Consider the following 10788-nt stretch of genomic DNA (forward strand, 5'->3'; position numbering starts at 1 on the left):
CTCACTTTGTCAAAAAAAAAAAAAAATCGTCACCATAGTTACAGAATTACAGTGCTAGATTAATCCAGATACTGAATTGACAGCACTGGTGCCAAAATACACCAATGTATTTTGTTCACAAGCATTTCTAATGGTTTGCTGTTGCTGGATGAAAATATAAAAAATAAAATCTCCTGAAGTCTTTCACAACCTGCCTCCCCCCCCCCCCCCCCCCGAGGATTTTGAGTTTTGAGTAAATTAAGGTTTTATAGTACACTACAGTTTGAATATTTTTTTTCAGATATTTACTATTTTAACTTTCTAATTGTATAAACTCCTGTACTTAAAATTAATTTTCTGAAGTTTGAAGAGTTGGAATAAACTTGTTTGCAAAGAGAACGAGGAATTATTGCTTATGGTACTTGCAAAATAATTTTACATCTATGTTCAACCTGCTTCAACCATTGTAAGTTTCCATCTAGAAACAAAATATTACTGTGATTTTTTTTTTTTTTTTTTTTTTTTTTTCAGTATTTATCTGATTTACCTTGATACAGGACTACGTTTTCAATGTTGTTCATTTTTTTTTCTCCCCACTGCCTTTTGTCCCTATTAACAGGGAACGTGCCACTAATTTTCTCTTTGCAATGTTGGCTGAAACATAAACCTAAAACCATAAACATTATCAGTTGTAATTGAATAATCTAATCTAATTTTAAGATCTAGTTTAATTGTTCTTAATGAGAAATCCACTCAGCTATTCTTGTGCATTATGAGTATAATTACAAAGCCTTGATCTGAAATTGTATTATCTTTTCCACAGAATTTCTAATCTTTATAATTGTTTTTGTTTGTTTGTTTTCTGATTTCCTCTGTCAGTGTGTTTAAATGATTAACATAGGTGGGAAGAAAAAGACTTCTTTCAGCTAGCTTGTGTTAAAAAAAAATAAAATAAACAGACCGATCTGTTCTCACTCCAAGATATTCAGATAAAGCACCCATGGCTGCTCTTCTATGCTAACATAGCTTTATTTGGACTTTATTTGGGTTCATTATGTATCTAAAGTAAATTTTTTGACAAGATTCAAGACACTAACATAGCAAACCATTGTCCTTCCTGCACACGCTAAAGAGACAGGATATATTACATGCAATAAGCCTCTTTGCTGCTTAAACAATATCTTTCCTGGTGCCCATCAACTGGAGTTCAGTGACATCATTTCTTTTGAAGAATAATTCAAGTGGTTTCTTTAGGACGAAAATGCAGAGGCTGGATACACAGCAGGAGTGTGCTGACCTTCTAGTCATCTTTACTGCCAAATTTAGAGTAGGCCCACTGTGCTTCTGCAGCACATCAAAACTGTGAGCGACTGTTTTGCTCAGAGTTATTCTGTGGTTTAAAGGTTGACCTCCTCCTGTTTGATTTCTTGTGCTGCAGGTGGCTCACAGGGATCTAGTGGTCAATGTCCAGCTCTCACCACAGGCAACCGGAGACAATCTGGTTTTTGTTATGTCTGTTAAACAGAAAGATACAAAGCATAGCTGAATAAAATGAAGGGCAAAGTAGGAAGTGAGGAGGGTGGGAGAGAACCATGTACAATGGAAAAAAAAATTATTTCTTTGCTCTGAAATGAAAAGAGGATGTGAATGCTTTGAAAAACTCAGAACACAATACCCTGCCAAAGGAAAGCAGGTTACATCTGAATATTATTTTTCTTTATTGATATCAGTAGGCACATGCTTAAAAAACAAATGCATTCATGTAGGAGATGTAATCAAACAACCATGAAAAAAGAATTATCCTGGAACTAATTTTTTTTTTTTTTTTTTTTTTTTTTTTTTTTTTAATCAGAGTTATTTTGTAAAGAGGAGGGGGCTGAGCATATTTACCACAGCTAATTTTTGGCTATGTTTCTATAGTATACTCAGTTACTGATTTGTAGTATGTTAATAGTTTTCCTTCCCTGAAGGATAAACTCAGCAGGAGTAGTTCATGTATTCATGCAGTTAATTTTATTATTTGTTTATTTAATTACCCATTTTGTTGGTCTTCAGAGGTGGTTGAGCTATAGCAAGCAGTGACACCCTTCACACATCACATTAAGCCTTCAAATGTCTTTGACTTTGGCAAATAATTTTGGGGCTGCTGCTTTAGGGTGAGATCTGGAGATAAAATAGTGCTAAATAAAGGTTCTGAATTTCCATTAGGGACAACATGAAAACACTGTGCAGAAACATGGGGGCTGGGATGCACCTTAACTTAGTGGGAACATCTAGAATCCCACTCCCTTTGAGAAGTTTCTGTTTCTGTCTCTTGATTAGAGTCTGCTGTGTACTGGCAGGGCTTCACGTGGATTTGGGTCAGGAAGGCCATGCATAGGCATATGAAATACTTCTTCAGAGAGCAAATTTAGGGTTGGCAAGGCAGCATGGCTAGTCTGCATACCTCAGAAAACAACTATGCTATGTTGACTATTTTACTCAAACCTGACTCCAGGTTTGGAGTCACAGTTATAAATTTGTGAGATGCAAACTGCCTCAGTATACATTGGGAAGTATAACCAGTTAATCCAGCTACAAGATTTCAAATATCTAAAAACTGATGTTATAAACTGATAGAATAAGTGGTTAAAAAGAGCACAAGGGTTTCAAAAAGGAACATTTTATAAAAAGTTAGACCATGATCTCTGTTTTTTAAGTTTTATCTATTTATTTATTTATTTATGTGCAGTTACAGCATCAGGTGTATTAAGATGTCTTCGGATCTTAACAGGCCCCAGAAGTAATCAGAGCGGAGCCTGTCTAATGCAGTTTGGTAAGTGAATAGGTACAAGCAGGGGTGGGACCAAAAAAAAAAACACAATAAAAAAACAACCACAAAAAAACAAACAACTGTGTGCACAGTGGATGTATGTACACACGTATGCAGTTAAACAAGAACACTGGTTTCAAAGTTTTTGCTGAAGTAACTGTTTCTTCCAGAAGAAAAAGAAGCTGTCCCCTCCCCTCTAGTGTGACTGGGATGTGATTAGGTAGAGGGATGAAACTAGATCTGCATAATGTAACACTGAAGTGTTACATTACATATCTACATATGAAACTAATAAGCTCCAATATTATAACCTTTTTTATTTTGTTTTGTTTTGTCTTTCATCTGAAATTACATGATAGTTTAATCTTTATAGTGTGATTGTTTGTCTTCATGGGTGTAAATCTGATGTGTTGGCTTCTTGGTGGATCTAAGTAAAAGAGATACCTGCTTTGCTCCTTTTCACACAGATTTATGCCATTGTTCACTGACATGAAGGATAATCACTCTCACTGACACTTCTTTTTCTCTTTATTTTTTTGTAACAGTAGAAAACTTATTAGTTGGAAATTAGAAAATCTTAGTAGTTTCAAATCAATATATAAAAGTCTTGTTAAAGGTTAAGGCCAAGTGTCTCTTTCAAAATCATGGTTTTATTTAAATATTTTTATGTTGTTTTATTAAGGAGGTGAACATCTCCAAGTCGATGCAAATGGTGCACTTTATTTTGATAACAGAAATCTGATCTTTCCTTTACTTCAGGCTGAGGATATCACCTGTCAGAAACCAGAAGCATTCATTTAACTCATGTTTGTGTATAAAGAATAAAACTAACATATTCTTTGAACATTTGTCATATACAACCAAAAGAAAACCTGAAAAAAACATGACCCCAAACCATACTTAACCACCATAATAAATTTATGATATGCATGTATCTATAGCTATAAAATCCAAGACAGGAAATAGAATAAAAATAATTTTGTTTGTTTGTTTGTTTGTTTGTTTGTTTTTCCTCTAACAAAGATGCTCTAATTAACCTTCTTACATAAATGTGTCTCCCTACTTAAGAACTAAAGATTTTCCCCCAGCTCTGAGGACTAAAGCATTACCTACCTCTCAGTGAGCATCTTGATAGTGCTTTCAAAATTATATAGCAATATAAAACAAATGAAACTTCCATGTTTATGGTTTATAGGATGTGATTCTAGGGAGAACACTTTTGTTAGGCTATAATGCTGTTTTTGCAGGATAAAAGATGGCTACTCAATTGATTATTTTCCCAAATGCACTGAATTTTATTTACATTGTCATTTTCCATTCCCACAGATATATCAATCTGTGACCAAGTGGGGAACCTAAGCTAAAAACAACATTCCCCCTCCCCCCCCCCCAATAATTCAAGAATGAAGAGGGATGAAGGAGGCTCCCTGTGTGTATGAGAGTGCATTGGATGATATTCTGATCCAAATAAATATTCTCTCCAACTTCAACAGAATCAGTTCTCAAGAGTATTTTAACCTTAGGCTATATATATGTATATGTATATAATATATATATATATTTTATATATATATATATTATATATATATATATAGTATATATATATTATTTTCTGTAGTAGAGGTATAATTACTTTTGTTTGCCATAGAGAGCAGTACACAATATTTTTAGTAGCAGGTTACTAATTTAAAAATTAAATGTACATTACTCAAACCCAACTTATTCCTACCAGAATCAATGTTGCTGGCTGACAAGAAGTATATGATTATTTGAGTGTAATGGTTAGCAAAAAGGATATTTTAAGGGGAAAAGCAAACAGACAAACAAAAAAGCACCAAACCAAAGCAATAAAACCAAACATTTTCTGTTAAAAACTCTCAACTAAAACGTTTTTTTAAAATGCTTAATGGTTTTAAAAGAAAAAGAATAAATTTTTTAATTGACCTTATCTGTTATTATTGCACGAGGCTCTAACAAGTATTAACAGTTGATCAGTATTATTAATTTTTTTGCTTTATTTGAACTGAAAAATATTTTTATTTTTTTAAAGGCTTTTGAATTAAAATAGAAACATTGCTGATATTTCTATTTTAATCACAGTAGCTGAACTGTGATTTTTAGTTACTAAAATATAAAAATAATCAAAAATATATTGTTATAAGTGCGAAACAGTTTATTCATAGCCTGCCCCATTTAGTTTATACTTACTGAAAATTGTGCACTTTTGAAAAATGCAATTATACTAATGGAACAATGAGAAATTATGTAATTCTGTGTTTTTTATATCTAGCTGTTGATTCTGGAAAAGGACTGCATGAGGTGATCCTCACTGCTGCTGCTTTCATTGGCTTCTCTTAAACTTTTAATCATTAACCCTAAGTACTCTTGCTTATGCTTATATTTTAGAGGAATTTGTGACACTCACTTTCACATCATGCACAAATGACAAAATATTGTTTAACAGAGCTTTGTAATTGAACAGTTCATGAGTAAAAAAGAAAAACAACAACAACAACAAAAACTATTCATTAACTCTGAACTTAGATATTAAAGGTTGGAGAATTTCAGGAACTTCCTGTCAATGACTGCTTTAATTGTAGTGTAATTAACATATTAAATGTGAAAAGCATGAGCCTAGGGAAAAGAATTTAGGTTAATCTTTTTATAATAAAGATTAATATACTTACTATTACCAACAGCTGCACGCAGACCAGATTAGGAAAAGAATTTATTAAACATAAAAAGAAAAAAAAAACAAAGCCAAAAACACATTAAACCAAGCCATCCACCCAAACAGCTAACCAAAACATAACAGACAAATTTGATGGTGTTCTACTGAACACGGACCCTATAAAATGTATCTTCAAGAACGTAAGCCACACTATGATGCAGAATAATTAACCACAACTAAGAAATAGTGGAAAACTTGAAAGATATAAAGTGTTCATACAGAACCTATACTTCAGAGAAAAAAGAGAACTCTCAGAACCAAGTACTAATAGAACTAATCTCTACATTTCAAGAAGCAGATTTCCTGAAGCAAATACTTTAAAAGTTGATCTCTAAGTACCTGGAGGACAAAAACAGATTTTTCTAGTACTGATAATGTTCAGCTAACATATTTCTGTGACACATTATCAGCAATTCTGGCTAGGGCAGGTGTAACAGATGACAGTTTAATATAATAATTTATAAAATTCAGTAATCAGTAATTTAATAAGCAGTATAATCTTTCACATATTTTCACAAGCAAGCTATGGAAATACAGTTTAAACGAAACAACTGACTGATGGGTAATCAACTCATTGGAAAACTTGATTTAGTTGGTGGCTGTCTGTGGTCAACTGTTGATTTGGAAGGGTAATAAGAGTGAATTTTGTCCTCAGTCCAGCCCTTGGTCAAAGTCAAGATGTAGGTCAGAATTCATCACTAAAAGAAGTCCACAAACAAGTGTATTTGTGGAATAAAAATATTGTGGTAAAGAATAAGTGCATTGTGAATGCAGTTTACAGGATTACTCATTTACCTGTTTTACCATCGCAGCATAGAGAAAGTAAAAGTTTTCCCAACCAGTTATATCCAGACACTATTCAGCAATGCAGCCACATTTTATTTCAGCTCGGTTTCAGTGTGATTTGAACTTGTTATACTTACCTCACCTCTGCTTGCTCCCAATAGTGTATGCCTGTTCAATGCAGGTAAAATTATGTCCCTTTTGGTTTAGTACAGCAAAGAACATGCAAATCTTCTGTTATATAATGTCTGGAAGATGAACTAATCCAGGCAGAGGAAGAGTGTAACATGAAGACACTTGGATGTTTCTGTAATTCATAAAATTATTTCAATTTTTGGATATCTTCAGTACAGCTTGGAATGCAGAATTAAGACCTATATTTTCTGTTCTATATTTTCCTGTCATAGCATTGGCTAGACAGAAAGCTTATTGTTAATTTTTTTCTTTTCAGGGCTCTGAGAAAACTCAGAACAAAACTGCCCACCAAGCAGTGACTACATATGGTGCTATAAATTCAAAAAATAACATTACTGTTGTCACTTTCTCCTTGTGTAATCTTGTTCACTTGATGCACTTCATCTCTATCAGAAGGATTAGAAATTGGCTTAATTCATTCAAATGTTAATAACCACACTGAACAATTTGCTGGTGGAACATAGCTATTACATATCATATTTTATCTTACAGCTATCACTACATTTTTTTTTTTTTTTTACAACTTGCAACAAATAATTCTGGTACCTTGTGTTCTAGCTTTTTAATTCTGTATAATCTGCCTTTTTGTGTGCTATAGTGTTGTTCATCTAAACCATTAGAATATTCAGTATATATCACAATTGGACTGTTTTCTCTAAGGTAAGAGTTTGGATGGATCAATACTTACTTCAAAATAGTCTCCAAGTTAATCATCATTTCCTTGAAAGATCTGGAACTGTCACCAAAAGCTCATAGGAAGCTGGAGCTTTCTGCTGGGACTGTTCCTGAAACAGGGCTGCTTCCTTGTTGACTTCACAAGTACAGTGCTTTTGAACTAGATGTAGGCTACAGGGAGTGTAGGGGTGTTGCTTTATGATTACCTGACTGAAGCTAATCACAGCAGCCCTGTTGATGCTCAGTACTAGTAAGAAGCCTGGTTTTGGTCATGTTTTTCTGTGTTGGGATATGTCATTGATATATCAGGGGCTATGTAATTATCCAAGTCTAAAGGTGGACACCAGAGTGTGAACTTGTTCTGTTAACCAGTGTATGGTTTACATAAGAATCCAAAATGTCAGAACATATGGAGGCCATGTTCTTTACGTTGTTTTTGAGCTACTGATAATTAACCAGGCCTTCCAGAATGGCAGTCATGCCTATTAGTCTGGTCTTGCTGCTTCATTAGCAGGCAAGCTACTAGTATGTAAATGAGATCTATGATGAATATAGATGAACAGATATGCATATATCTCTATATAATATAGATATACAGCATATATACATAGGTTGCAGCTGGGCTGGGATGCCTTCTTTGTTCTGTGGTGGCAGGGCAGAGAGAATTGCTGGGTCTAGTTGTGCCAGGTAATGTCCTATATACAGGTCACAGATGAACCTGAACTGACCGTCCTTTTCTTGGTGGTATCTATTCAAATCTTCACTGATGAGTGGCATTATGCATGCAAAGATCATTAGGCAGTAGAAACCCATTTTTAATTATAAGAAGGTACATTTGTGCATGATGGACTTGGCATCATGCAAACATGAAGGGACCTTTTAGGAGGGAGGGGAGCCACAAAGGGCAACTAATGGGTCTGAATTTAATTCACTGCTTTGAAAGTTTAACTCTGAACAGAAGCAGGGTACCAAAGCCCTGCAAGGGCAACATGAGAGAAGCCACCCATATCAAAACCATAGTTCATGGAAGATTTTTTTTATTCATCCAGAGATGGGGTGTTACTTAACTTTAGATAATCTATTCTAGCATTTTTAAGACTGTTTGTTGTTGTTGTTCTATCTACAAGAACTAGAAATAACAAATTATTTTTGCTTTTCTGTCATTTTTACATTTTGAAGGGTAGCATCTTCTTTTTATTTTTTCTTTTTTATTATTTCCACTTTTTTTTTTCTTTTTGTCTTTTTTTTTTTTTTTTTTTTTTTTTTTTTTTTTTCTCATGCATTATAAACCCATTAATTTTTTAGGTGTGTTTCTAGGCTTCCAGTCCCCTGTGATGTTCTTCTCCAGACTTTTTACAATTTCTTAATAGTACCCTAATTAGGCCTCAGTCATACAGAGTAGAGAGGAAAGATTTCTTCATGTCTCAGGTGTAGTGTTCTCACATATTTTTTCATAGCATCTTCACTTTAGTTTATATCTAGCTTGAGATCCAGTATAACTTTAGATTCCTTTTAGGTATCTTGCAGCTTTTTTTCCACACAGTACTTCTGCATTTGATATATATGTATATATATATTATTTATGTAATATATATATATTTATATATATATAATAATTTGATAATATATACTAAATAACTGTCCTCACCTGATTGTATGCTTCTATTCTGGGCAATTTCTGAAATTTTTCAAGATTGATTTGAAATCCAACAATACATTATCTCCTATTTTGCAAATTAAACAATATATTTACATCATTAGTACGAGCAGTGGAAGTGTTGGATGAGGAGCAGTTTATGTATTATTTCTCAGTGCATCCTGCTGTTGATGACCACCAATGGCTTACAAAACAGTTTGGCATTCATCTTACAGTAATACTCTTTTGTACAGCATAGGTCACCCACTGTTTCCCTGGAGGAAAGGACCAGCAAACAAAACTGAGTGATCTCTTTCTGTTCTTGTCTTTGCCTGCATGTTGCTTTTGTATTGCTGTGTGAAGGGAGGGTGGTGCTGAAGTTGTGGCTCCTCCTTGAAGACCATGTGCAACTCAGAGAGAGAAGGGAGAAAGAACTCCTGCTGCCCCTCTTGTTGGAGTCTTGTGCACAGTACATCACAGAAAAAATTAGAACTGTTAGATTTTCATCTCCTCGATACTTTCAAGGTACTTTGTTGATCAATCTACATTACATAGGTGGCTGCCATATAAATGAAAGTGTTTGTATGGCACAAGAAAGCAACTTTTGATCTCCTTCCTCTGCTTTTGCACAAACATGGAGCTGTAGTAGTTGCCTTCACCTTGAGAAGAGGAATTCATGCAGGTGGCTCACAGGTTCTGTTTGTCAAAAAAGAACCTGAAAATCATCTGCATTTAGCCTAGCATGACAGTAGGAAACACTGAAGCAACTATCACTGACAGTGAACTAAATCTGTTATACTCTAGGCTGTATTTCCTATGACTGTATATGACAGTTTTCTCAAGATTGTGTCGAAAGCTATAATAAAGCTTTAACATGTAGTCCTTTTGGCTTTTCCCTTTCCACAAGGTCTGTAAATCTGATCACTCACCAAGATTTATTCTAGACAGGTTCATTATGGCAATCACACCTTCATATATAGCTGAAATTCACAGACCAATCTACTGTAGTTCTTGGACTTTAATTGTTAACTTGATTAAAAAGTTGGAAAAAGAGTTACTTTTCGAAAAAAACATTTTTGGGAATATAAAACAAATAACTTGAAAAAAAATAGTAATTTTTCATTCCTATTCATAAGTAGGATAAATCATATGAAATCTTGGGGATAAAGTGTAAGCTGAGGTGATGCAGCTATAGAACTGATTGTATACAGAGGTGATTGGACCAACCTAGGGCCTGGCTGCTATCAGAGAATAAAAAGACTTTAAATTTGAAGAATTTCTATCATACAATTGACCACCAAATTATTTCCATATCTTCCATCATTTCTGACCACCTAATCAATCTTCATGTTTGTGAAAGACAGCTATGCCTATTTTTTGTTTAATCTGCTTGTCTGATTATGCATTTTGTCTGTGATAACAAAGAGTTAATTTTTACTGCTGATATTTAAAAAGTAGCAGAAAAAAAAAAAAAAAAAAAGTACAAATGTTTCTAATAGGAATATGTTTACCAATACTTAAAAGAACAGATGTTGCTCCCTTTGGAACTTATTTCTCAGCAAGCTGAACTCATTCCCACTTCAGCAAAAAAGAGGAGGGAATCCAGGTGAGAAAGCAAAGCCAAATCCTTTGATATAGATAAACATAGAGCCGCTGAAGCATAGAGAGAGCGACAACATCAGAATACAGATTGCCTCATTCTTCCCTCCCCCAAAAGTGAATTCCTGTTTTGTGCTGTTTCCTAATGCACTAAATAAGAGGAAAGAACCTTGTGGCAAGTTAATGGTGCAGCTCTCATAAATCCTGGCACAAAAGTAATCCCACAGGAACAGCTTTTCCCTGACAAAATGGAGAGATTCAAGGACGCTCCCAGATTTCAGAAATGTTGCTAGAAAGTTTTCTATCAATTATAAGAGGCCACAATATTTGGCAGCTGTATAAAATGTTACAATAGAGATTTAAAAGTTATTTCATATT

At 34.1% G+C, this 10788-nt stretch overlaps 1 long non-coding RNA gene across 1 annotated transcript; it reads right to left on the reverse strand.

Moving 5' to 3' along the window:
- Window positions 1-443: 443 nt before the first annotated feature.
- On the reverse strand, window positions 444-6607 carry LOC311432808. Its single transcript, XR_014690350.1, has 2 exons — window positions 6446-6607; window positions 444-1493 (listed from the first exon to the last, which is right to left on the reverse strand). It is a non-coding gene; the product is annotated as an uncharacterized lncRNA (long non-coding RNA).
- Window positions 6608-10788: the final 4181 nt, after the last annotated feature.

The sequence above is a fragment of the Aythya ferina genome (assembly GCF_964211825.1).
Source record: "Aythya ferina genome assembly, chromosome: 2".
Taxonomy (NCBI): domain Eukaryota; kingdom Metazoa; phylum Chordata; class Aves; order Anseriformes; family Anatidae; genus Aythya; species Aythya ferina.